Below are 24409 nucleotides of genomic sequence, written 5' to 3'. Positions count from 1 at the left end.
GTACAATGCATTTCACCTACCAGATAGGGGGAGGCCGAGCCGGGGACGGGGCTGGCTGTTGGGGCTGGGTGATGAGTATCAATGAACGGGGCGATTCTGAAAAGAGGCAGATGAAAATCGAGCCCGCCCTGCCCCGACTGGGCTGGGAACAGTTCGCAGGGCTCTGCCGAGTGGGCGAGCGAGGCGCGCGAGCAGGGCGCCCGTCCCCCCTCAGCCCCGGAAAATGATCAAGTCAATCATGTGGACATGTTTCATTATTCATTGAACACAATCTTTTACAACGCTCCGTTTACGTGCCCGAGTTTGCCCCCGACGCCCGCGTTTCAGTGTTTAAGGTAAGGAAAACAAAGGTGGGGGTGGGGGGGAGGATCGCGGGGCGCGGCGCGGTGCGGGTGGAGGGGGGTCGCCGGGGGGCGCGGCGGGCGGGAGGGCGGCCCCGGCGTCCGGGAGGTGGCAAAGTGAGTTTGGACTCTTGGCATGGCCCCCCATCCTCTCCCCCTCCCCATCTCGGCGAGGCCTGCCGCCGGGTTCCTTCTCGCCCCATCGCGATTAAAAAATACGGCCTAATTAAATATCCGTGGCTATGACGTTGGCGAGAGATGCTGTCAGCGGGGGGAGAAAAAAAAAAAAAAGAGGAGGAAAACCGAGAAAGCGGCGGCGGCCGGGCATCGAATGGCGCTAGAGAACTTCGGCGGCGAGCGGGCCCAGCGCCCGGCCGCCGCCTCCCCGCCCGCGGTCCCGGGACCGTTACTTTGGAAAGGAGTCGCGGGGCTTCGCGGCCGGCGCGCAGCAGGAGCCGACACCCTGCTCCCTGCTCCTGGGCCCGGTGCGGCCCCCGCTCGCCGCCCGCTCTCGGGCAGGGGAAACTTTCAGAGCCGGCTGGGGGAGGCGCCCGGGGGGTGGGAGTGGGACGCGTCCGGGCGGGGGTGAGGGGAGAGGCTGGGGCCGCGCAAACTTCTGCCTAAGTGACTTTCCCCATTTTCTCTTCTGCCGGGGACGCGGGCTCCCCGCGCCCCCTCTTTCTCCCTTCGCAGCTCGCTGCGGGTTGCCGGCCCCGCCGCTGGGGAGAGAGAGGGTAATTTGTAACCGTTTTTTTTCTTACTCAAAGTTAGCTGATGCTTACAGTGTGCCAAACTTGCAGGCGCCCGGGGCCGCTGAGCCCTGCCATTTTGTGTTTCCATCGGCCTCCTGTGCGCCGGGAGCCCGGCGAGGCCGAGGCCCGGGACTCGCGGGGTCGCGGCGCGGGGGCCCGATCCCGCGACCTCAGTCCAGGCCCGGCGCGGGCCAGCGCAGGCGGTGCCCGTAGCAGCTGCCTCGGGCAGCCCGGCCCTGGGGCCACGCCGGGGGCCAAAGATTAAGGAAGAAAACAAAACAAAACACAAAGTAACAGGTTATGGAGGGAACCAAGGCGACCAGCCAGGGCTGGAGAACTGAGGCCAATCAGAGCGAGGAAGTGCGGGCGCGGGGCTCTGGAAGGCGGAGGGTACGGCGGGGATGCGGGGAGGGGTTCGGGGGCAGCTGCGAAGAGTACATTCAGGGGGCCGCACCCCCTAGCCCAGATGTATGACTGCGGCGAGAATGAGCTTTGCTGATAAACCTTTTTGTTTGATTCAAGACATTATTTTTCGAAGATGAAGAATAGAGAAAAACAGTCGTAGGCGGGACTCGGGATGTATTTTAGGCAAAAAAAAAGGGGGGGGGGGGCTTTTCTTTGATGATGAGTAGGGAAGTGTCCAGATCTCGACGCGCCCATCTGTTGCAATTTTGCAAACAATTTAAAATATAGCTATCTCTATATGGATGGACGTATGCGAAGTGAGGGAAGGTGGAAAAAGGAGAGAAAGGGGATGTGGGGGCAGAGGGAGCGCTCTGTCCCGCTCCCTGGAACTCTTCGGAGCAAACTCCCGCAGGGGTTTCCTTGGGGACAGGTGGAAAGTTACGTGCCCCCCCTCCGTTTTTCACTGTTGCATTGTGAGTCGTTCCTCCTGTCCGCCTCTTGGTGAACATGCACACCGTTCCCGAGTTCCGCGCAGGACGGCGATTAGCGTCCGTGCAGGGGGATGCAGGACAGTGGGCGGGGGCTGGGCCCGGGGAGGGCGCGGGCAGGGGCGCAGCCCCGGGCTCCGGCCGCAGCGGAGTCGGGTTTGTGGGCCGGATATTGTTATGTCTACCCCGTGCCTCGGAGGAGACGCGATTTGCCAGTCACCTTCATTTTCACTTTAGCGGCAAAGACGGCGGCTGCGCGGCGTCCCGGGCTAGGGCGCGGGGTGCGGGGGGCGCGCGCCGGGCGGGCAGCGGCAGGGGCGAGCGGGACCGGCGGGAGAGCGCGCGGGGCCAGCCGCGGTTCCCCCGCGCCTTCCCTGGCCGCGGCCGCCATGCAGTTTAGCTGCACTCCGACAGGGGCCGCGTTTGCTGAGCGCAGCCGGCCGCCCGGCAGCCGGGCCGGTGTAGACGCGGGGAGGGGGCAGGCGGGGCGGGCGGGATGGGCGGGGAGGGGCGCGGGAAGCGAGCGTGGCCGGAGCGCGCGCCGCCCCCGCCTCCGGCGTCCCCGGGTCCCCGCGGCCTGGCCTTGGCGTCCCCTCCCCCAACCAGGGCGTAGGTGAACTTGGGGTGGGTGTGTGTGTGTGGGGGGGGGGGGCGGGGAGGATAGCCCGGGAACGCACTGTTGCCTTTCCTAGTTTGATATTAGTAACCGGTTTTTTTACTTTAAGACCGGCTTTGCTCACTGCTGGGGCGGGGGGGGGGGGTGGAATCTTTTCCCATCACTCACATCTTTGTTCATTGTTCACTGAGTGGAAGGCAGGCGACTTAAAGGAACGAAAGAAGAGGGAACGGGGGGAGAGAGGAGAAAGAGGGGGGCAGAGGAGGGAAGGACAAGCGCCGTGGGGGAGAGCGCCCCCTCCCCGCCGGGTCGGGCTTGATGGGGAAACCGTAAACCCGCGCGCGGAGGGTCGCGGGGAAAGTGGACATTACCGCTTTAATTAACTTCGAGATGCTCCGGCGGCGGGACCTGGCGTAGCGGTGACGCGCCCCCATAAATCTGCCCGGCCGGGGCTGCTCGGAGAACTCGTACAGTAGCGCCGCCAGACCCAACGCGCGCCACCCAGCCCGGAGCCTATTTGCATAATTGGATTTTTTTTTTTTTTTTTTTTTTTGGTGCCTCCTTCCTCCCTGAAACTTGTTTGAAAACCCCAGCGAAAACCGCGACGATCTGCACGCTCCAAACCGAGTGCCAAGTAAGTGCCCTGCGGTGGCCTCGGCGCGCCCGGAGCTGAGAGCGCAAAGCCCGCGAGCGAGGTGCCGGGGCCGCGCGCTGCCGCCGGCCTCCGGGGAGGGCTGCTCGCCGCCGGGCTGCCTGCAGACGCGGGCTCCCGGGCTGCCCGGCCGGCTGCTGGCAGAACTTTTTATTCCTCTGTCTCCCGACTTTGCGGGCCAGGTGAGGTGTTTGGGTCACGCATGTGTACCTGTGGCGAGACGGGAGGCGATCGTGGGGGCGCGGTGGAGTCGGGCATCGCGGGTCCCGGGCAAGCAGTCGGTCGCCGCCGCCGCGTTGGAGGGCAGAGCTGCGAGCGAGCGAGCGCCGCTGGCTCTTCCTCGCCGCGCCGCGGATGCAGCTCGTCGCCAAATGCGTCCCCCATTATTCTAAGGTTTGTGTCTCTGGCTGCGTATGTGTGTGTGTGTGTGACCGGCTGTGCTTTAAAAAGAAAGAAAGAAAAACAAACAAAACAAGAGCGGAAAGGGCTTCTCCCTTAGCGTGCCTCTCTTCCCCCTAGCATCCTCTATTTCCCGTGCTCAAAGGAGAGACTGCAAAGCCTGTTTGCTAAAGAGATTGACCAAGAGATTGACAAGTCTGTTGGAAAAGCCATAAATTATATACCCAAAGTGTAGTTGCAAGCATAAAACACCCGCAGTTGCTGGAGAGGGAAAGTGGTTTTATAGTATCTCAATTTTTTATTAAAAACACATTATTATTATTTACAGTGTTCAGAACATTAGGGAGAAAGTCGATTTGCTTGGGGGAAAAGAGTAACTCTAGTTCCTGTGGGCTGGGGGCCTGGGGAACTTGCTGGGTGTGTGTGTGGGGAGGGGGGGGGGCAGCATGCTGCCTGGAAGGGGCACTCAGTGTTCTGCTTGGGGAGTCACAGGGGGGTGCCCCAGGCAGCCCTCTGGCCTCTGCTCAGGGACAGCCCAGGGCTTCGGCCTGCAGGCTGCTTTAGTTATGATGTCATTCTGATAGCTGAGTGCAAATGTCTCCTGATTCCACCATTAACCGCCTGGCTGATTTGCTTGGTAATGATAGCACTGACATCCAGCTTCTTGACAAATGCAGGCCCACCGAGCCCTAGGAATTAACTTTTCCCCCCATGGAGGAGAGAATGAGCTGCCAGCCTCAGCATGGGACAGCTGGTTTAGACACTGACGTGGGTAACAGGTCCCTGTCCTATGGGACCCCTGTTTTTCCAGAGTTTGGGAAACTTTTGGAAGGCTTTGATTCCCATAATGCCCCTAATCTGCTAAAACTTGAACCCAGTTGTGACCAGCATAGACTTTTGGATCTGATGGATATTTGGGACCCCGAATCTCTCCATGGGCTTGGCTTTGGCCTCCTCTCTCCATCCCTTAACTGTGACTTTATGTTAGTATCATGGCAAGTAAACGGGATTTAGTGCTGATTTTTAAATAGTGTACAATGATTTAAGATTTCTTTTAATTTATTGTTACAATGAAATTTGCATAAATGTGATGAAAATGAACTTAACATCTGGGCATACGAAAAAAGGTTAGTGCCTCATATGTCATCTGCAGAGAAAGTCTCTAAAATGCTTTCACCCTAAACTGGACTCCGAAACAGTTCCTGGAGACATAAATGGTAATTATGGAAAACCTGGAGAAAAGGCTTTCAATACATTTGCATTCTCTTGGACCACTGCTCTGAAAACCCATCTCGTTCTGTGCCTGGAGTGCTACACTTCTGAGCAGGCTGGAGATCCTCACAACTCAGCAACTTAGCTGCTGGCCGGGGCTGATTCCCCAGGAGATTCAGGGAAGGTGGGGCGCGACAGTCACGCCGCTCTGGTGCAGGCCAGAAGCCAATCTCCCCCATAACACGGAGGGAGCGGCCCAGGAGGTGCAGCCCCGCTAACCGCATCCGCTCGTCTAGACCCGAAGGCAGTGCTGAGATGTGGAATCGTTGCCTGCTCAGCTCCCAGAAAGCTGACCGATCCGGTCATCTAGCCTGCCTTAGGTGACCAAAGAAATTCCCATCAGCTCAGACCTATAAAAATCACAAGCCCATTCAAACGAACTCCATCTTACTTTTTGAGCAACACAAGCTTATCTCTGGTGTAAGGAAATCAGAGTTAAACAGCCTTCTCCAAACGTGGTTGCCTTTTGCTCAAAAGTTGGCTATGAATGGCACAGGTGTTTTTAAAGTGCCTTGAATGGAGAAAAAAAGAGGCAGCAATATTGCTCATGAGAATATAGATGAACTTTTTTTTTTATTTTGAAGAAGTGTATCATAAAGGAAGAAAGCAAATAGATTTATTTTTCCAGTTTGAATGAGGACAATTACAGCTTTTTACCATCTTTGGATTTCGAGTTTTTAATAAGCCTTTTAAGTAAGCTGAAATATCAGCTTGCATTTTGTTCTCAACATTATTTAAAGTGAGACTTGATACAAGTTTAAAAACAGAAGTGAGTTTTCTGCAGGTCAGCTTTTGTGTTTGCCAAGGACGAAGCCCCCCCCCACCCCCCACAGCACCTCTGATGGGACCTAGAGCTCTGCTTGGGGTGGCCTCCCCCCATCTCCAGGTGAGGGTTTAGATCTGGCCTAGAAGGACCCTGGTGTCCAGGGGGTGTGGTGCCATCTCTCGGACTGTCAAGGCTGGATTTTGGAGCCCAGAAGCCAGGCCCAAGTTCATGCACTTTGGTGAGACTCCCCTGGATTAGTAGGGGCTTGGGAACCAGGGGCTTGCCTTTGGAAGCCACACCTGTCCTTGCCCACCTGCAGGGGGCACCGTGGAGGGTAAGGCCAAAGGACTGGAGGCTCCGGCACGGGCTGGGGAGAGGTGGGGAGTGGAGGGGTCTGTGGCTGGTGGGAGCCGCCCGGATGGGATGTTTTATGTAGTACCTGGTTGGGAGTTGTTGGGATAGAGGCCTTTGGCCAAGCATGCGGACTGGTTGGGCCACCATGATGTCCCCCTTGGTGTCACTGAGCACCCTTAGAGTGGGGAGCGGGGGAGGCACGTGGTCAGACTGAGCAAAGCCGGGGAAGGGCTCCCTTGGGGTCTCAGGCGGCGACGCTGGGGTGTGTGTGTGTGCTGGGAGGGTGTCGCCTGCCGGAAGCCTCCATTCCGAGATGATTGTCTTTCATGCACAATCCCACTACCCAGGATGGATTTGTGAGTTTGTGAGTGTGCGTGGGTGGGAGAAAGGTCAGTACTGAAATCAGCTGAAGGAATCAGAAACTGGGGTGGGAGGTATTGGGGGATATACCCTCAGGACGTGGGTCCTGGAGAACACAGGGTGCTTCTCCTGGATCCTCTTTTTCCTCAAATGAAGAGAGACGTGGATGGAACCCACCTCAGGAGGGAGCGCTGCTCAGCATGCCACTTGGCTTGGACTGCAGCAGGGCCTGGGGTGGAGGTAGCGTCCACCCTGGCCAGTTAATGCCCCCACAGGCTTCTGTGGACTGTCCCCAGGGCCTTCATTGTACAGGGGTGAGGGCTGGTTTTAGCTGGCTTCTGTTGGTTCCTTGAGCGCCCACCGCCACCCAACTTTCACTTTTAAAAGTCAGTGTAGAGCATTGGAGCATTTGGCTTTTCACAGCCTGTGAGCCTGTGAGACCAGAGGCAAGGCTGAGATTAGGGTCTCTGGTGGAGCCCATCAGTCTGGCCCAAGCATCGTCTCTCTAGACCAGGGGTTCTCAATGGCAGCACAATTTGGACCCGAGATAATTCTTTATTTTGGGGAGCCATCCTGTGCGTTGTAGGATATTTAGCAGCGTCCTAGCCTTTACCCACTAGATGCCAGTAGCACCTCCCAATCGTAATGATCAGAGATGGCTCCAGATGTTGCCAAATGTCCCCCCACCCGGGGCGGGGGGCGGTCAGGTTCATTTCATTTCCTGCACTGCGCACGTGCCAGGCCTTGCCCTGGCCATCTTGAGTGGGTGGGGAGCTCTACTTCTGACCCAGCCTCAGGGAGCATCCAGGATTGTGGGGAAACAGATGTGCCCCAGTGCCAGGAGGAGGGACCCTCTGGGGTCTGAGAGGTTGGACAGCTCCCACAGTGCAAGGATATGTGGCTGGGGGGGGGGGCAGAGCTGGAGCCCACCTCTGACTGTGTCATATCAGTTACACCCTGAAAACAGCCCCTGTGGGCTCGAGCTGGGTTTCTGGGCCCTGTGGCTGGGACATGGCAAATGAAGGAGGAGGAAGTGGTAGTTCTTAGGCTGAGGTTGAAGGCCATGCGCCCTGCTGGCTGGCTGATAATAGTGGTTTTCTCTGAGTGCTTGCTATATGGGGGCATGGCTCTAGGGTGGGCCTGACTATCTTTTCGTCTCTATGACCTCCCCTTGAGGGTAGGTACTATATTTATCCCAAATTTCAGAAAGGGAAACTGAGGCACGGAGAGGGGTGGGTGTTGGGTCTAGGATTAGGACCTGTTCAGTTTGCCTGCAGGGTTTGCACCCTTGACTCCTCTGCTGCCACAGACCATTTCACCTGACCCCGAGCTTGGCCGTCTCTCCTAGGGGCAGGCTCACAGCAAAACCCCTGGGATTTTGACACTGACCCTTGCAGCACCCACATCATCCTGACTTTAAGGCTCGGGGGCTGCTATCTTGCAGGTAGAGAAAGGTCCTGGCAGGCAAAGCAAACCGTCTTTGTGATGAACGGGAGCCTCCAGGTGGGTGGTGATAGGAAGGTAATGCTCAGAGAAGGTGTTAAGAAATGCGGGAAGGGCTGTCCCCATCCTCTGCCTACCTGTTCTTAGTCTGTGGCTTTACAATGAGAAAATTAAGTGCCTTTTTGACGCAGGAAAAATGATCACCGTAGGCTTGAGCTGACATTAACCTGAAAGTTTTCTATCAAGGCATTACTAGCTCTGATTTCCTGAACCGTGTTTAGTCGAGTCTTCGAATTACCAAGGTGGGCTGGTCTCCTGGGACTGGGTTCTCAGCCCTGCCTTCTCCCTGCTGGTTCTTGAGCGCAGGTGTTGTTCTCGCCTCTCTCCATCGCCTCATAGCTCATCTTACGCTTTCCATCCATTTGGGACCATTGGACATTTGGCAGGTTTTTAGCCTAATTCTATGGTTGCTTCGTTACCAAATTCCACACGCACACACTGTGCACACATGAAGCATGGAGTAGCGCAATTTAGTTGTAAAAGTCAACCCCTAGATTCTCTAAAATTGAGATAAATCACAGAAATGCTCATTCTGTCTTAACGATAATGAGGTTCCCACTTGCACGCCTGAGGTTCCCACATAATTCCCGCAGATTTGAATGGGATTTTGGTTCATGGAAGGGCTGGAGTGTAGGGTCCTCGAGGGTTTGCATTAATTCAGGGAATGCTTGTGCCTGCAGTTTCCATGGGGAGGAGGGGAAGGCTCCTTCCTAAACGTGCCAGGCTCCTGAGGACGAAGGGGTCGGGGCACTTTGGTGCAAATGTGTGGAGAGGGTCACACGGCAACAACCAGGGGACGCTCCCTGCTGGATATTCCCCCCGGGCCAGGCCCTGCCTCACGCCCCTGGGATATGTTATCTTATTTACTCCTGTTGGCAAGGGCAGCTCAGCTTGCCTTCACCACCGGGGAAACTAAGGGTGTGACACCTTGTGCAGCCACTGGCTGCAGCGTGGCTGAGCCGGGTGTGAAGCCACGCGAGCCTGGAAATCTAACCCTGTTGCACTCCTGCCTCGGCGGGGACGGTGAACAGAGTCGTCCTTCTGAATAATATGCACTTGCCTTTAACCTAGCATTTAAAAATATAAACTGGAACTTAGCACTTTGAGAACCTATGCATTGTTGTAGATTTGTTTTCAAGAGACAGAAAATATTTGAAAACTGTATCAGCTAAAGAGTAGCTATAGGAGCAAACATATTATATATAAAATGCAATGTCTTTGAATAGTTTGATATTTAATTTTATCTTTCCAAATCTCTAGAAACATTTATTCCTACTGACTAGAAGGAAAAGTGGCGCAAATAGTTTTTGTTCTGTTCTGTGTGTTTTTTTTTTTTTTTAATTGTCTATTTAAAATCTATTAAAAGTCAAGTCGGGAAGAGCCTTCCAAATTATTAGAGAAATTTATATGAAGCCTATTGAAAGGGGGGGCTGCTATTGAAAGTACTATTAAGTACTTTAATTATTTTGCTTCCTCGGCCACGGCTCCCAGTTTGGGAGTTGTAATCTATTGATGCCGAGTGGCTGTTGCAACCGCCTTAAATCTGCGACAAGCAGAGAGCATCTCACTGATGAAACATGGCTGGATCTGCTAATTAAACTCAGCACCCGATTCTTGCAGCATCTGAGAAACTTTATTCACAAACGTTTCCACCCAAAAGAGTGTCAGGGCTGGCGGGTGGCAATCCCCTCCCGATAGCCAAAGAAAAGTTCAAAAGGTGGAAAAGTGTAGTGTGGGAATGTGGGGCGAGGGGGTTGCCCAGACCACATGCAGACATGAAAGGATTTAATCTGATAGCGGAGGGCTGAGGGCGGCCTCTCTGCGTCTCAGCTAAGCCACGGCTCTCCGTCGTGTCCTGCTGTAGGGCAGGCGTCACTTGTAGCTCGGGGCGGCCTGAACCCATAGCTCTGTCTGGAGCGCTCAAGGACCTTGGATGCACCATTCCTCATGCAAAAAGCCAGACACTCCATCTGCAATTCTTTTCTGAGATCATTGATTTGACAACTTAATATTTATTTTCTGCATGCTTTTTGTTTTGTTTTGTTTTGTCCCCCGCCTCCCCCCCACCCTGATTTCCTCTTTTCAGCTGTTTCACCCTTTGCATACACACTCATTCTGAAAGTATGTTGGAAAAGCTTTTGTTAAAGTTTGGTGGGTGGATAGGAGCTTTGGGGTTTTTAGTTCCATTTCATATTCCCTTCTAGCATATTTTGGAGGCAGAAGAAATACAGTCAAGATGACACGAACGTTTGCATCATCTAAAACGTATTGATTGAGGCTCGAAGGTAGCAATTTTCCTCTTTCATAACTGCTGCCACCCCAAGGAAGACACAGTGACTTCCTAAGTATGTGACAAACGATGGGCTCAGCCTGGGTCTGGCAATCGGATGAGCGTTTCCCGTGATGGTGCTTCTGTGATGTAGTGGACGACGATATGGCCTGTCTTTCGAGGGACGTGCCTGCCAGGACTGTGGGCATATTCATTCTTTAGCCATGATTGTCTGATGAGGTCAGGAGATGTATTCCAGACCTCAGAGTACGTACCATATTCAAAACTCTTGTGGAAGAACTTGACATTCTGCCCTTTTATCTTGCCGATACCAGCAACTCGATCCTCACATTTTCCCTCATGTCTCAAAAGGTTGACAGGAGCTGGAGTCGCGTGCGATGCTTTTTTCAAGCGCTGCTTTGCTCTGCCTGGGGTAGGAGCCTGGCTGCTCTGGTGAAAGATAGCAGGCCCACCTGTGGGTCTCGGGGATGCCGGGGGTCCGCAGTGAAAAAAACTTCTCTCTTCCTTTCTGTGATAATATGCTCAGATGACAATCCTGTAATTTTTGTGTGTGATCTCTAAATACCACCTTCAATAAAATGATTTGTTCATTGATCTAAAGAATGAATGATTTCCAGCTGCTTCATTCCTCGGGACAGACTTTTGAGTTGGAATCTGGCTCTTTGAGTTGCTCCTGGTAGAGGCTGGCCTCCCGTGGAGGTCATTGTGAAGGGCAAGGCACCCTGGGGAGGCTGGGAATGGAGCCCTTATTTCTTTAGGAACCCAAGGGCTTAGCAGCATCCAATGCAAAATTCTGATGAGATGATTAGTGCTTGAACATGTGGATGTTCATGCTCACCAGTCCCTGTCTCAAAAGGCAGGAGAGTTGAGGGGTTGCTGGACTGGGAGCCAAGGCGACCCTCCTTTTATTCATCTCCATCATCAGCCAACTGTTTACCGTAAGATTAACACAACGAAACTTTATGCATTTTCCCACTTACTCTATAATTGCTCCTGAAGGAGGAGAGTCTAAAGAAGGCTTCTTTGTGTGCTTTATTCTTGCTAATTAAATTTTTTTTTTGCCAGGGTTACACAGTATATGCGTGTTGGTTGCTAGATCAATAATCTATGTGTTAGTTTTTGCATGATTTAATTTTTAGGGATGCTCCCTCCCTCATCCCATGAAGATGTTTATTTTACTGAGCTGGAAACATCAAGTTTGTAAATGGGTAAGAACTTAATGTGTTTTATTTGCTTGTTTTTAAGCAGCATAACACAGTTGTAAAGAGCTCAGGACCAGTCGGACAGAACCGGGTTCGACACCAAGCTCCACCACACACAAGCTGTTTGTGAGCAGGGCATTTTTATCTTAAAGCCTCAGTTTTCTCATAAGGAAAATTGGAATAATTCTTCTTCCCTAATAGGGTCATCAGGATTAAAAGAGAAAGTGAATAATTAACGAGCCCAGCGACTAGCTCTTCAATAATGGTAGCTACCAATTACTACCTGTTTTATCCATGTTAAATATTTTAGAAATAGAAACGCCACCCAAAGGTATGAGTATAAATCATTTTCAGAACCTGGTGGTGTGGCATTATTCCCCCGTCATTTCTCAGGCTGGTCTTTGGAGTTATTTACCCGGGGATCAATAAGTATCAGCTGATTGATTTCCTTTATTTTCCTGAAGATGCATTTTAAAGGATCAGCTGAGTTCTTGGAGGGGTACGGAGTGGGGGGTGGGGCCTTAAGCCTTCACTAAACAAACATTCTCCCTCCAGTCAATCAAATGTTAACACCACGTCTGCAGGCTCTGCACACATGCACACACACCTGCACACAAACACACTGGTTGCTGAAATCCTGATGGGAATGGATGGGCCTCGCTCTTCAGCCTTTCCCTGGAGCCAAAGCCAAAAGACCCCTTCAAGGAGATGCTGTTCATTCCTTCCTTCCTTCATTCATTTATTCTTTCTTCCTTTAAATATTTATCGAGTGCTTTCTCTGTCCTACATAGGGTTGGTGCTGTTAGCGAGAAGCAGAACCACGCTGGGGCTGCTGTATCAAAACAAAAGCAGAAGAAATGATGTTCTCTAAGGTTCCAGATTCCAAATTAAAAAAAAAAAAGTCAGGGACTCACCTGATTTGCATACTGGTAGCCAATCATATGTTGATTTCCAGGGACCCTAACACTTAAGCATGAAGTATAAAATTAATGCGTTGAACCCGTGGCCGTTGCTCCCAATGAATCACCGAGAAGAGAGGTGTGCAGTTGGGCTAACTCCTTTACTTTTTCCTACAGAGATTTCTGGGCTGGCTTTTCCTCGATGGAGGTGATCCCAAATCCAGGACAAGAGGAAAAACTCCAGCCTCTCTTAGAAAGGAGAGAACACCCTAATGATGTTAAGATGCTGGATTCCTTTTCCCTGGGGGCAATTTGAAACCAAGACCAGGGCCTGTAAATGAACCTCTAGCTTTTATCGAGTGTCTATTATACAGGTGGCTTTTTGCTTTAAAATGCAAGATACCACTTAATTTAATCCTGTGATTTGCTGGAGGGAGGCTTATCCCCGTGGTGTGACTTGCCCGAGGTCACGCAGCTGCTGGTAGGTGGCCTCACCTGCTGTCTCTGAGAACCTGTACCTGTGGCCTCTGGCTGCACATATCCTTTGAGCACAAGGCCTGGGCATTCTCTGGGAAGAGGGTTTCCTGTAACAGAGACAGCAGTGGGGGCACTGGGGCCTTACTCACTCCGTGGAGCCTCAGTGGTGGGTCTGAGTGCTTCTAGTCCCTGGCCTGGGAGTAATAGTAGAGGCCAACCGCTGTCCCTGCCCCCGGGCCCCACAGGCACCTCATCCCACTCCCAGAATGCCCTTGCCTTTCTGGTCTCTTCTGCACTCCTCATCCTTCTCTCAAGCTGCAGTGCCCATCTGTCCTTCTCCGTGAAGCCCCATTGGAACACCTAACCACACTGAGAGCACAGACCTGCACACGTGGTGGGGCGAGGCCTCCTGGAAGCCTGGCTCGTGTCTGCTTCCACGTGCCCGTGTTTTAGGAGAGAACCCTCTCTGGGCCTCCAGGCCAGCTCTCGGGGGACACTAGAGAGGTTTTGTTCTTACCTGTCATCAGTAAGTTGTTAACCCCAAACCAGGTGCAAACATGGGACATGGGTGGGCTGTAAGGGTCCCTGTGCCCTCTGAGCCCCTTCCAGGAGCTCCCAGTGCTGCCCAGCCGAATGCTGCTGTGCTAGGGAGGAGGCCGAGGAGAGCCATCCAGGTGCCCTGCTGGCTGCAGCGGCCGCACCCACGGGTGCCTGCCGGGGAAAGCCCTGCACCGTCAGCAGCCGGAGACGACAATGTCTTGCTTCCCAGGGGTAGTTGGGAGAGTCCCCCAGGCAGTTGGGCTAGACAGCCAGGCCTCTCAGAGAGAAGCATCAGGAGCAGGCGATATGGGTGGAGAAGGCTCTGTGGACCTCCTGGTGAAGGGTATGAAGTATTTAGGCATCAGAGCTTAATCGGTATTTGTTGAATAAAACAATCGGGCGTGAGGAACATGGCCCTTTGGGGGGTGGAATGACAGGAGCAAAGTCCTGGTGGAAGGAATCAGCAGGGGGCACTGGGATCAGTGCTAGGGTGAAAGGGAGCTTCTACCTGGGAGTCGTGGGCAAAACCCACTGGGGCTTGGCAATGGCCTGTTTATTCACCACTCACCCAACTTTCGAGCTCCTATTATGTGCCAGAAACTGTTGGAAGCCTGGATCCCACAGTGAGCAAATAGGTAAAAATCTCTGCTCTCGTGGAGCTTACGTTCTGATGGTGGTGGGGGAGACTGACAGTAAATAATTAAAATACGTTGCTATGTCAGCTGGCAATAAATGGTACGGAGAGAAATGAATTAAGTAAAGAGGCTAGGGCCAGAGGGGAGAGGTGGTTACAACGTCAAACAGAGTGGGCAGGGAGCCTCCATGAGAAGGTAATGTGAGCACAGACTTGGTGGTAAAGTCGTGGAAGGGCATTCCAGGCTAAGGGAACAGCAAGTACGAAGGCCCCGAGGCAGGACTGGGGCTGGTGCATCTGGGGACCAGCAGGGGGCGCTGTGGGGCTGCAGTGAGGAAGGGGGAGTGTGGGAGGCTGTGCAACCAGAGCCCCTGGTGCCTCTGGTTTCCCACTGCACTCCGCTGTCCATATCATGCTTGGCAGAGTTGCCCTGCACTGCAAACTGCTTTTTCGTATCCGTCCACTCCACAGATACTAGCCAAGCACTTATTATGTGCCAGGCACTGTGCTAGGTATTGGGGCACAGCAGTGGACCTGACATACAAGGACCCTGCTGCTTGAGAGGGAGAGATACATTAAAATTACAATTTTAATGTTGTCCAAGAAGATAAAGAAGGAAGAGAGCAGAGGGCTGTGGAGGAGCCTCCTGCTGGAGGTGAAGGAGCCAGGAAAGCAAAGGGTTGGGGAAGATATCCAGGGAGGGGACATTTCCAGGCATGTGTAAAGGCCCCGAGGCTGGAAAGATCTCGGTGGTTTGAGGAGGAGAATGAAGGCTGGGGTGGCTGGGGTTGGGTGTGCACTGCCCCCAAAAGAACCGAGTGGTCTTCTTTGTGTGACGAAGGAGACATCCTCTAGCTGGGGCCACTTCCTCCCTCCGCTGGGAGCATGGACTGTTGGTGGGCATTTCCCACGGGAGAGTGTCCACTGGCCACCATGACCTTCTCTGCCTGACCCTCCAAGACCAAGAGCTTCCTGAGTTTACAGGGCATGTGATCCTTCCCTCCTTCTTCCCATACAAATCGTGCATTCATGACTTCTACAGATATCCAACCAAACTCTACTCTGGTCCAGGCATAGACTATAAAGTCAGCTGCAAGGGCCAACAACAGAAAGCTCCCTTGCATTCTGGTTTCTGTTGAGAATCACAAAAGATTCTGCAATGCCTGGTTCCTCTCTGTTCTCTGAACCTCTACCCCCACCCCTACCCCCATCTTTAGGGGATGTCCCCTGACAACCTTTCTGTTGCACTTAGTTGGGTTATACTTGGCTAGACTTCATACAGTCTGAGAGGGGAGAGGATAAATCTTGAGTTTTGTATCAGCATCTTAGAGTTCCTTTCTTCCCTAAGCACAGCTGCTGTAGTTTAAAATGTTTCCCTCCATCCCTTGTATCCATTGTTACTGAGCATCTTGTTTATGTCAGGCAGTGTGCTGAGTGCTGGGGTGACAATGGAAAACTCGACAAATGGGGCCCTGCTCCCACAGATTTGTGCTTTATTCGGGAGTCTCATCCCCCCTATGTGTTTGGGAGGAAATGAGTATCTTTCCTCTTAAGGAAAGGGCTGGGTTGGCAGGACAATTAGATTCTTGTTTGTGTCATCTGTAAGTCCAAACAGGAGTTTTTGATGTGGGACTTGAAAGTACACATTTATGTCTCATGCCTGGCTCTTCTGATTCATCACTTAAATTATTACAATGGTAACTTCTTTAAAATTTTATTTTATTTTTTAAGTGGAAAATGAAGTATGTCCTGGCTCTTTGGACGCAATTATTTTTTCATCATATGGTTTTAAATGGTTAAATAAATTTCATTAAATAACTGTAAACATTCCAAATAGCCCTGCATACATATCGTATTTCACATCATGGTAACTTAGATGCAAAATATTAAAATGTAAATGACTCAATAGAAAAATTATGGAAACAAATCCATGACTTTTATTACACTTTCAGAAAAGTTGCTTAAATATTTCCCCTTCCTTAGCAAACATCTTTGATGAATTAAGAATAAAAAATGTTTTAAAAGCACTTTAAAAAAATAATCCTTAAGGGTGAAGGAACAGTCTTTGAACAATTCCCCCCTGATTTTATCTGTTCAACTCCAAGTTTATGTTGACTGATGTCCACTCATCAATTTGATCATTATAATGTAGGTTTTATAAGCATGGATATAATTATTTTAATTTTTAAGTTTTAGTTGGAATTCTGATTTATACCCAAGTATTTAAGTATAGGTCTAAATTTATATAAAATATATTATGAAATTTGAATCAACACTTCTTCCTTTCTCTCTTAAGCAATATTTTAGTCTATAGTAAAATTGTTTGGGAAACATTCGGAAATTTATTTTAGCCTCTGTCATGAATTTCCATGTGATTATTCTATATTAATCTTGAAAAGTGATGTGAGATTCCTTTTTCTGTAATAAATAGCAAATAATGTAATAATTACAAATGATAACTCTAATGAAAAATTTATATTTTTCTCCAACTAAGAGAAGAGTGCCAAGAATAGGTAGGATAAAATAAAATCAATATTTTGACAGTGCTCTATTATGTCTGGCTCATTAATTTGGAGACAACTCCTCTGTTCAGTCCTAAATCACAAAGTGTCAACAAATAGTAGTTTTAACGTCTACTCTCATTCCAATGCATTTACTGCTTTGAAAGTTATTTTTGGAGGAAAATGATTTTTGATTCTGCAGATGTATAGCAATTGCATTGTGTAGGTTTTTGTCTTGGGTAACAATGAACAAGTTTTGCCATTGCAATTTGTATTCAAGAGATGATTTGTTCCAATTTCCAGTTTGGCACAATACCGTGTTTTTTTCATATCTATGAATATGTATGTATATGCAAACATATATGTATATGTATGCATATATGTATATATAACATATATATGTGTGTATATACTTAAAGGTCATGTTCATTTATGTTCATAAATTTCACCCAAAGTTTCACTTAGCTTTCTCTCCCTTTGCACTTACTTCTTTTTCGAAGATTCTAGAGTTTCTGATCTCTGAGCACCGATTGTCAGTTGATTAAGGTCAACGCTTGCACTTCTTCAGGCTCCTATTGACTGGGGACACGTGGTCTAAGTGATTGATCCACCCTAGACATAGGGTTTCTAATTTTCCATTGTAAAGGGCCTTTCCTCCCAGCACATCCTTCATTACCCCAGTTCTTCATACGTCCTATTTGAGAACGATCCGTCCCCCTACCCCCAGGTACAGTGCCCTTACGTTAATGCTGAATTACATCTCTCACTTGTGCAAAAAAGAATTTGTATCACTGCTGCCTGTGCTCCTTTGTTTTCCAGAGATCACAGAAGCTTGGGATTTAGAATAGCAGATAATAACATACAGTGCATATTATTGATGCTGCTTTAATTGTCTTATTGACAACTCACTTGAACTTGGAGAAGCATGCTAATATTTTTCATCCTGTGAATGCGTGCATTTTCTTGACTGAAGTCATAATTACAGAAGAATTTCAAACCCAGATGTCTGCCCACTACTGCCTCACCTTTCCGGGGTTTGGCCAAAGGCTTCCAGGCTGCTGCTTTGCGGGAGAGCCTCAGCCAGCTCTCTTTGCACCTTGCCCCTTAAGCTTTCAGCATCTTCTGGGCCCTTCCCCCTCTAGGGTGATCTGGCTAATTAACACCTTGACCAACAGCTGGCCAGGAAAAGAAGCAATGTGACCCATCCGAGCAGTTACAAAGAGGGCAGCACCGGCCAGCCTTGGGGTTGCCCAGAGGTTTCTGTTTTCACACAGAGGCTGGTGTTTCTTACCTTTTGGGAAATGCCAATGGAGAACACCAGAGAGATTTTGAATAGGCTGAATCTGGAATTGAGGCCTCTGTACTGGCTAGGAAACAAAATATCCACTAGAGGAGGGGTTTGATGAGCTCAAGTTGATGGATGGAGTCGTCAGAGTCAACCTGTGCCAGCCTTGCTGATCCCATCTCCCACCTTGCCACCCCTTGTCCGCTAGGCTCCAGCCACGCTGGCCTTCTCTCAGTTCCTGGACCTGCCAGGCATCCGATGGCCACCCCCCGATGGCCAATGGCACCAGCTGTTCCTTCTGCCTGGAACCCTCTCGTGCTCACCCTCCACCTGGATGCTGTGCTCATCCTTGGGTCTCACTCGGATGTCACCAGGGCTCTCCTGGCTCCCCTTTCCCCACTCACCTTCGATCTTATTGTCCTGGTTTATTTTCTTCACAGTGCTTATCTTTATTGATGTGATTGATTGTTTGCATGCTTGCCCTGTGCCTCCCTCCACTAGAACCAGGCTCCCCAAGACCGAGGCCCTCGATTGTCTCATTGGCGACTTCCCCCCAGCACCTCAAATGACTACTTGCGAACTAGCCACCAATTAATAATTATCTTTTTGAAAGAACTCTGCGTTCCTAAAGGAAAAATATGGGATTTGGGAGTATGTCTTTGACCCTTTGAGGACAATGTTGTGTCATGAAACAAACCCTCCCATGATATCTCCTTTGTTCCACTGTTAGAGACGGGAGCTTCAGCTGTGGCTTTGTCCTCACGACCGCTCGGTCGTCGCCCTGATGGAAATGCAGAATAGTCGTCTCCCTGTTGAAAATGCACAAGTCTTTTTGCCAAGCTTGTGTCCCCTTGTGGGGTATTTCTCCTGGCTTGTGTTTTGGCCGTTTTCCTGCCTGCACACCCTTACCTGAGGTGGGCTGCGCTGTGCCCACCGCAGGCTTCTCCCTTACCATCAGTACGTTGGGCACGGAGAGCTGGTGCCGGGTTCTTTGTCGCTGCTGAGAGCCAGCTGTGTGGGCCCTGATTGCACAGATAGAGCTGTTAGTGGCTCTGCGTTCTCGCCTTCGGCGGCGCTCGATGGGGGTCCCTGGGCAGAGGAGTCATGGGGCTTGGAGGAGATGGCGTCTTGGCTCCCTGATTGGTGAGCCACTCATTTGACTGATGAGTGAGGTGGAGCAACCCCACTGGCTTCAACAAGACACTCGAATCACAGAGGATGATTGCAGCGAGGGGAGTTAGGACTGTAAGCCTATGTCACATCCTGTTGCCCAAGCGACTCCCATCTTGAGGGGCTTGATGATGCTTATGCAACTTGAAGAATCTATTTTTTCTGAAAGTGTTGGAATCGATCGTCTTCTTCCTCCTCCTCACAAACCAACAATGGCCAGCAATTCCTAAAGAAAAAGAAAAGATGGGAATGAATATCCTGCAGTTTCTCTTGCACTTGACTTGTCTGTCTCATAGAATTCTTCCATTTTATAGTTTCTACTTTTTGTCATTGTTAACTGTTTATGAACTAAATAGAAATGTATTTTTTTCTGTGTAAGAGATTGCAAGTTCTTCGAGGGCAGAATTTTCCTTTTATCTTCTCTTTGGGTGTCAGTGTCTCATCTGCCACCTCTTTCCTCCTCTTCAATGGGTCTGGCACCTGTTGGGTGGGAGAAGAAAGAAATAAAATCTTCAGGAAAGACTGAAAAGAATCGGGTGCATGACTCTATTGAAAAGACTTAGAATAGTCTTCCACTGAATTTTTTTATTTTTTTTAAATTTTTCTAAAATTTTTCACGCATGTCTTTATTTTATTACTCATCTACCCATACACTGAGTAAAGGGGGTGTCATCACATGGTCACAAGATGAGGGATCTATAGTTATACAGTATTATCAAAGATCAAGTCTACTGGATTACAGTTCCACAATTTTGGTTATTTCCTTTTAGCCATTCTAATACACTGGAAACTAAAAACAAATATCTATATAATGAGTCATAGTTATAATCATTTGTTAAATCCTAACTTTTCAGTTACAACTCCTCCCTCTCATTTGATCTTTCAATCTTCAGGGATATTTGGGCAATGACCTTTCTAACTTCTTTGTGCTGAAAAGGGGTGTTGACCTTATGGGGTGGAGGAATGAAACTGGATGAAGTTCTTAGAGAGACTGCTACCTCTGGGTTTCAGGGCTTATCTGGTATAGGAACAATCTGGAGGCTTTAAGTTTCTGAAAAATAAACTTAATAGGTAAAACTTTTATAAAGTCTTAGACAGAGCTCAGGGTGTTCTTTAGAGTTTTCAGGAATACTGTTGGTTGGGGCTTGGCTTACTGTAGCATTTTGCAATATCTGGCTGAAGCTTGCATAAGAGTAACCTCCAGAATGAACTCCAAACGCTAGTTGAAATCTCTCAGCAACTGCAACTTTATTTTGTTTCATTTCTCTTCCCCCTTTTGGTCAGGAAGACATTGTCGATCCCACGATGCCAGGGCCAGGCTCATCCCTGGGAGTCACATCCCATGTTGCCAGGGAGACTTACACCACTGGGAGTCATGTCTCACATAAAAGAGAGGTTAGTGAGTTTATTTGCAGAGTTTGGCTGAGAGAGAGACAGGCCACATCTGAGCAACAGAAGAGATTCTCTGGGGGTGACTCTTAGGCATAATTAAAAGTAGGCTTAGCTTCTGACATTACAGAAATAAATTGCGTAAGGGCAAACCCCAAGATTGAGGGCTTGACTTATTAAATTGGGGGGTCCTTAATGCTTGAGAGAATATCAGGAATTCCCCAGGTGGGGAAGTTTAATAGTTCTCCATTTTTTCTCCAGTCCCTGAAGGGACTTTACAAATACTTTTTTATTTTCTGCCCCAAATACTCTGGAATGTATCATGGTATTAAAATTATGTGTACAGAATAATAATATCTCATTCTCTATTCTAGGTCCCATGTAATTAGGTTGTTTAAATAAGCTGACCAGACAGGTTAAATCAGATAGTATGCTACAGAACATTTAAATTTTAAACAAAGTAAATATCTCTTCCTTTGTTCTCGCACAGAAGTTGAAGTTTTAAAATACAGACAATGACATCCTTTACGCTGTATTCTGATTTACCTTAGTCCTAACCAGATCAGCTTCATTCATATCTCGAATTGAAACTTGATCTCTTTTTCAGCTTCTTTAACAGTTGCTGTATGGAGTAATGCTGACTTGCAAAGCTGCAGAACTCTAACTCTGAGTCTCAGGTGTCATACAGATACCCAAAGTTCTGATGAACCACCAGGTTATACATAAAGAGCTAAGCATCTCAGAATTTAGAGATAACAGTTAAAACCCAGGAATAGATGTGACTGCTGTAAGAGCTTACAGTCTAGGAACCTTTATGATGAGTCTTATAGAACATTCTGTACTACTTAATCATCAATTGCCCAATCTTTGCCCACTTTCTATCTCCTTAAAACGTGTGTTCTTGAATTTCTCAGCATTTGCTCATTATAGTTAGTTTATATTAGTGAGACCATACAATATTTATCCTTTCATTTCTGGCTTTTTTCACTCATCATGATGTCCTCAAGTTTCATTCACCTTTTTGCATGCCTCACCCATTGAATTTTTTCATAAACCTCCTGGGCTGAAAACTATGGCTTTCTTATTGGTTTCCAAGGCTGGTTTTTTGTTTTTTGTTTTTTGTTTTTTCCTTTTTTCCCAATTTAATGAGAGAAAAGGTCTACTAATTGTTGTTTTTAAATAAAGACCATGGACTCTACAAGGAAGATTTGAAACCACTGTTACTTTTGGGGAGTCATGTTCTCATCAAGAATGGGTTCCTTGATCAGGTAAAGGAAGAGATTACTTGGTGGCATGCTTCCTGGTGATAATCTGTTATTTGTCACTAATTAAGGAGGGGAGGTCCACTTCCCAACAGAAGGCTGGGTGGAACTTGGTTCTTTCAGATTTCCATCGGGATTCCAGCCTTGGCTTGCTCATGCCGCTATCCCAGCCTGTCTTTCCTGGAGTCTCAAAGTCTCTGGCTTCCTGCTCAATTGCTGGGTCCCAGTGGGAGGGTCACAGTCAAACTCAGGGCAGGGGCAAAAGTCTGCTTGGTTATCCACTTGGGCAGCTTATTTCCCCAGATGAATCTCAGACTCCCTATTTGTAAAATAAGGAAGGTATTCAAGACCAATAGCTCTCAAACTTTGCTGGTAAAGGCATCGTTTGGGATGCTTGTTAAACATTCTGAGGACTGGGCTCCACCCTGGGGGTGCTGCTGTCCGTGGACCCCATTCTGAGGCTCTCTCCAGCTCTGCTCGGACATCCCATGAAACAAACCTGGAGAAGTGGATGAACATTAGCAAACCTTAATCATCACCTGGTTGTTTTTCTCCAGATTGTTCAAATTTGGTGAACTTTTGCAAAATCAGAGAGATTGTTCTAGGCCACAGTCACAGAGGCAATTCCAGCCACTAATGCTCCTGAGAACCTGTTGCCTGGCAGGGCACGTAACAGCATGAGGAAGACCCCCTGCTCCCACCCCCTTGGCAACAGAAGTCCCATAACTTCTCCTTTTGACCTCGATCCACTGAGAATCGTTTCTGGCATCCCCCCACGTCACAAAGGGACAAAACCGACCTCACTCTATTCATGCAAGAGCCACATGTGGCGTGGTGCCCAAATCTTTCTCTCTGGAATTCAAACCAAAATAGTAGAAGATGAAAAGGGAATTACCATGATTTATCAAAAGAATCTTGTAGCTTCAAAAAAAAAAAAAAAAAAAACCCACAAATAAGTCTTTAAATTGCTATATGATAAATTTGGGGATATGATCCTGAAAGATCTAACTTCAGCGAGCATATATGAGAGGAGAGAGACTTCTAACCTTTCATCTTATAAACTGCTCATTCCACATGAGTTGGAAATACTCTTCATAAGTCCCTAATTGAGCACGTGGGACACGGTGATATTAATACTGCCCCAGGTGTGTTTGACTTTTGACCTTTGTCATCAGTGGTTATGAGAAGCCATTATTTCCAATGCCGATTAGATTCCATCCTTTAACAAGGGAGAGTCTTGAGTAAACGGATGTCTAGTCCTTTTTTTTTTCTTTTTAGCAGCTCCTCCCCCAGAAGTTTGGTGAAATTAAGCAGGAAGGACAAATCATCACCGCGTACAGATTCTGTATCAAATGAAAGAACTCAGGGGTTTAACTTCTCCCAGATCTTTGGCTGTGCATAATTAATGTATCATTCAGCGTCTGACTTTTCTGCTTTTCATACAGATTTAATCTTAAAAGATGCTTCTGGGTTCTGCACTCACAAAAGCACATTCAGCTTGTTTCATGGGTTTTGCCTTTGGGTTTCGGGGATGCCCTCATCTGAGCTTTCCTGAAGACAATGATCTTTGTAGATAAAATACCCTTCTCCCTTCGACCGTTCAGCAAGCAGTTATTCAGAGCCTGGCATCGTGCTTGCAAATGGTTGGGAATGAATGCTGTGATACAGCTACTTGCACTGATGATCATAATGCAAATGAGGCTGGAGAGGAGGTGGTGATGAGGCTACAATCCACCACAGCGTTGCATGTATTTTCTCACTGAAACTTCAGCAGTCCTGTGAAAGGGGCTCATCTGTCTTATTTTCCAAACAAGGAACCTGGGCACAGAGTGCTAAGTGACTTACTCAAAAGACACACTCCCAGCAATGAAATCTCCCCTCCCTGCCCCACAGAGCTTCTCTTTCCCACCTGCGGTGATGCTGTGGTTGGTTGGCGGCTGTGATCAGAATGACTTGGTCAAGGGAGTGCAGAGGTCATTGCTGCCTGCCCTTGAGACGGCGCTGGCTTGTGCCTTCTCGGGGGGTGGAGGTGGAAGGCCAGGTGGACAGTTCGTGAAGCCATCAGTCTACAGTGACTTTGCCTGGAGAAGCACCCAGCAAGCAACAGCTGTGAACGTCTATGGTTCCTGCTTGTGCCAACTGTGGGGGGAGCATTTGGAGGACATCCTTTCAGTGGTTCCTTCTCTGGCCAAAGACAGAGCCTCCCAGATCTGCCCTCTTGCCACGACCTAAGATGCGACAACCTAAGAACCTGTTTTTCATTGATTTTTAACAGCAATTCAGGACCCGATTGGTAATGGTAGGTGTGACCTGGACGTTTCTCAGGCAGTGGCAAGCAGCTTGGAGCCTTGTTGTGCGACTGTGATGTTTGGGATGTGCATTCTTTGAAGATTTCTTCTAAAGCAAGGCGTCCAAGTCCTTAATTCACGATTCTGTCTATTCCTGTGATGTTTACATTCCACCATGGCAGGAGATCACTGTGAAAAAGAAAGATGAAAATGCACTTGCAAAAAGGGCTTTCTTGCACAGGCCTCCTTCAAAGCCCCCAGCCCTTTTTCCTCTTGCTGATGCTGAAACCTCCGATTCGTCTACAGGGAACATTTGCGTTAATGGGCGATTTAAACGTTCGCCACACTGTTGGGACACATTCAGGCTGTGTTCCTGGGGCACGGAGCCTCCTGTGGCAAGTGGCAGTGCAGTTTCGGGGGTATTCAGGTGAGCCTCTCTGGTGTTGCACCCCAGCTGAAGAGCTTCCGAATATTTTAAGAGGTGCTTTCTGTCCCTTGCTGGAAGTCAATTCAAACAGGGTCTTGGGGAAAGTGGCAGGTGGAGCTGATTGATTTGGTCAATGA

General features: G+C 49.1%; 1 protein-coding gene across 7 annotated transcripts in view; it reads left to right on the top strand.

The window, feature by feature from the left end:
- Window positions 1-208: 208 nt before the first annotated feature.
- The window catches only part of ZNF536 (zinc finger protein 536), a 435117-nt gene continuing 410916 nt past the window's right edge, over window positions 209-24409 (top strand). For 3 of the 7 annotated variants that reach the window (XM_037820159.1, XM_037820158.1, XM_037820155.1), the window contains exon 1: window positions 209-335. The gene's annotated coding sequence lies outside the window, so the exon portion shown is untranslated. Of the gene's footprint in view, window positions 336-806; window positions 827-3163; window positions 3237-24409 lie in introns of those variants that run through there. The other 4 variants (XM_037820161.1, XM_037820156.1, XM_037820162.1 and 1 more) reach the window with 4 other exon arrangements.

Source organism: Choloepus didactylus, chromosome 27, assembly GCF_015220235.1.
Source record: "Choloepus didactylus isolate mChoDid1 chromosome 27, mChoDid1.pri, whole genome shotgun sequence".
Classification (NCBI taxonomy): Eukaryota; Metazoa; Chordata; class Mammalia; order Pilosa; family Megalonychidae; genus Choloepus; species Choloepus didactylus.
The sequence above is the reverse complement of the archived record's forward strand: the minus strand, read 5'-3'. Positions and strand labels throughout refer to the sequence as shown.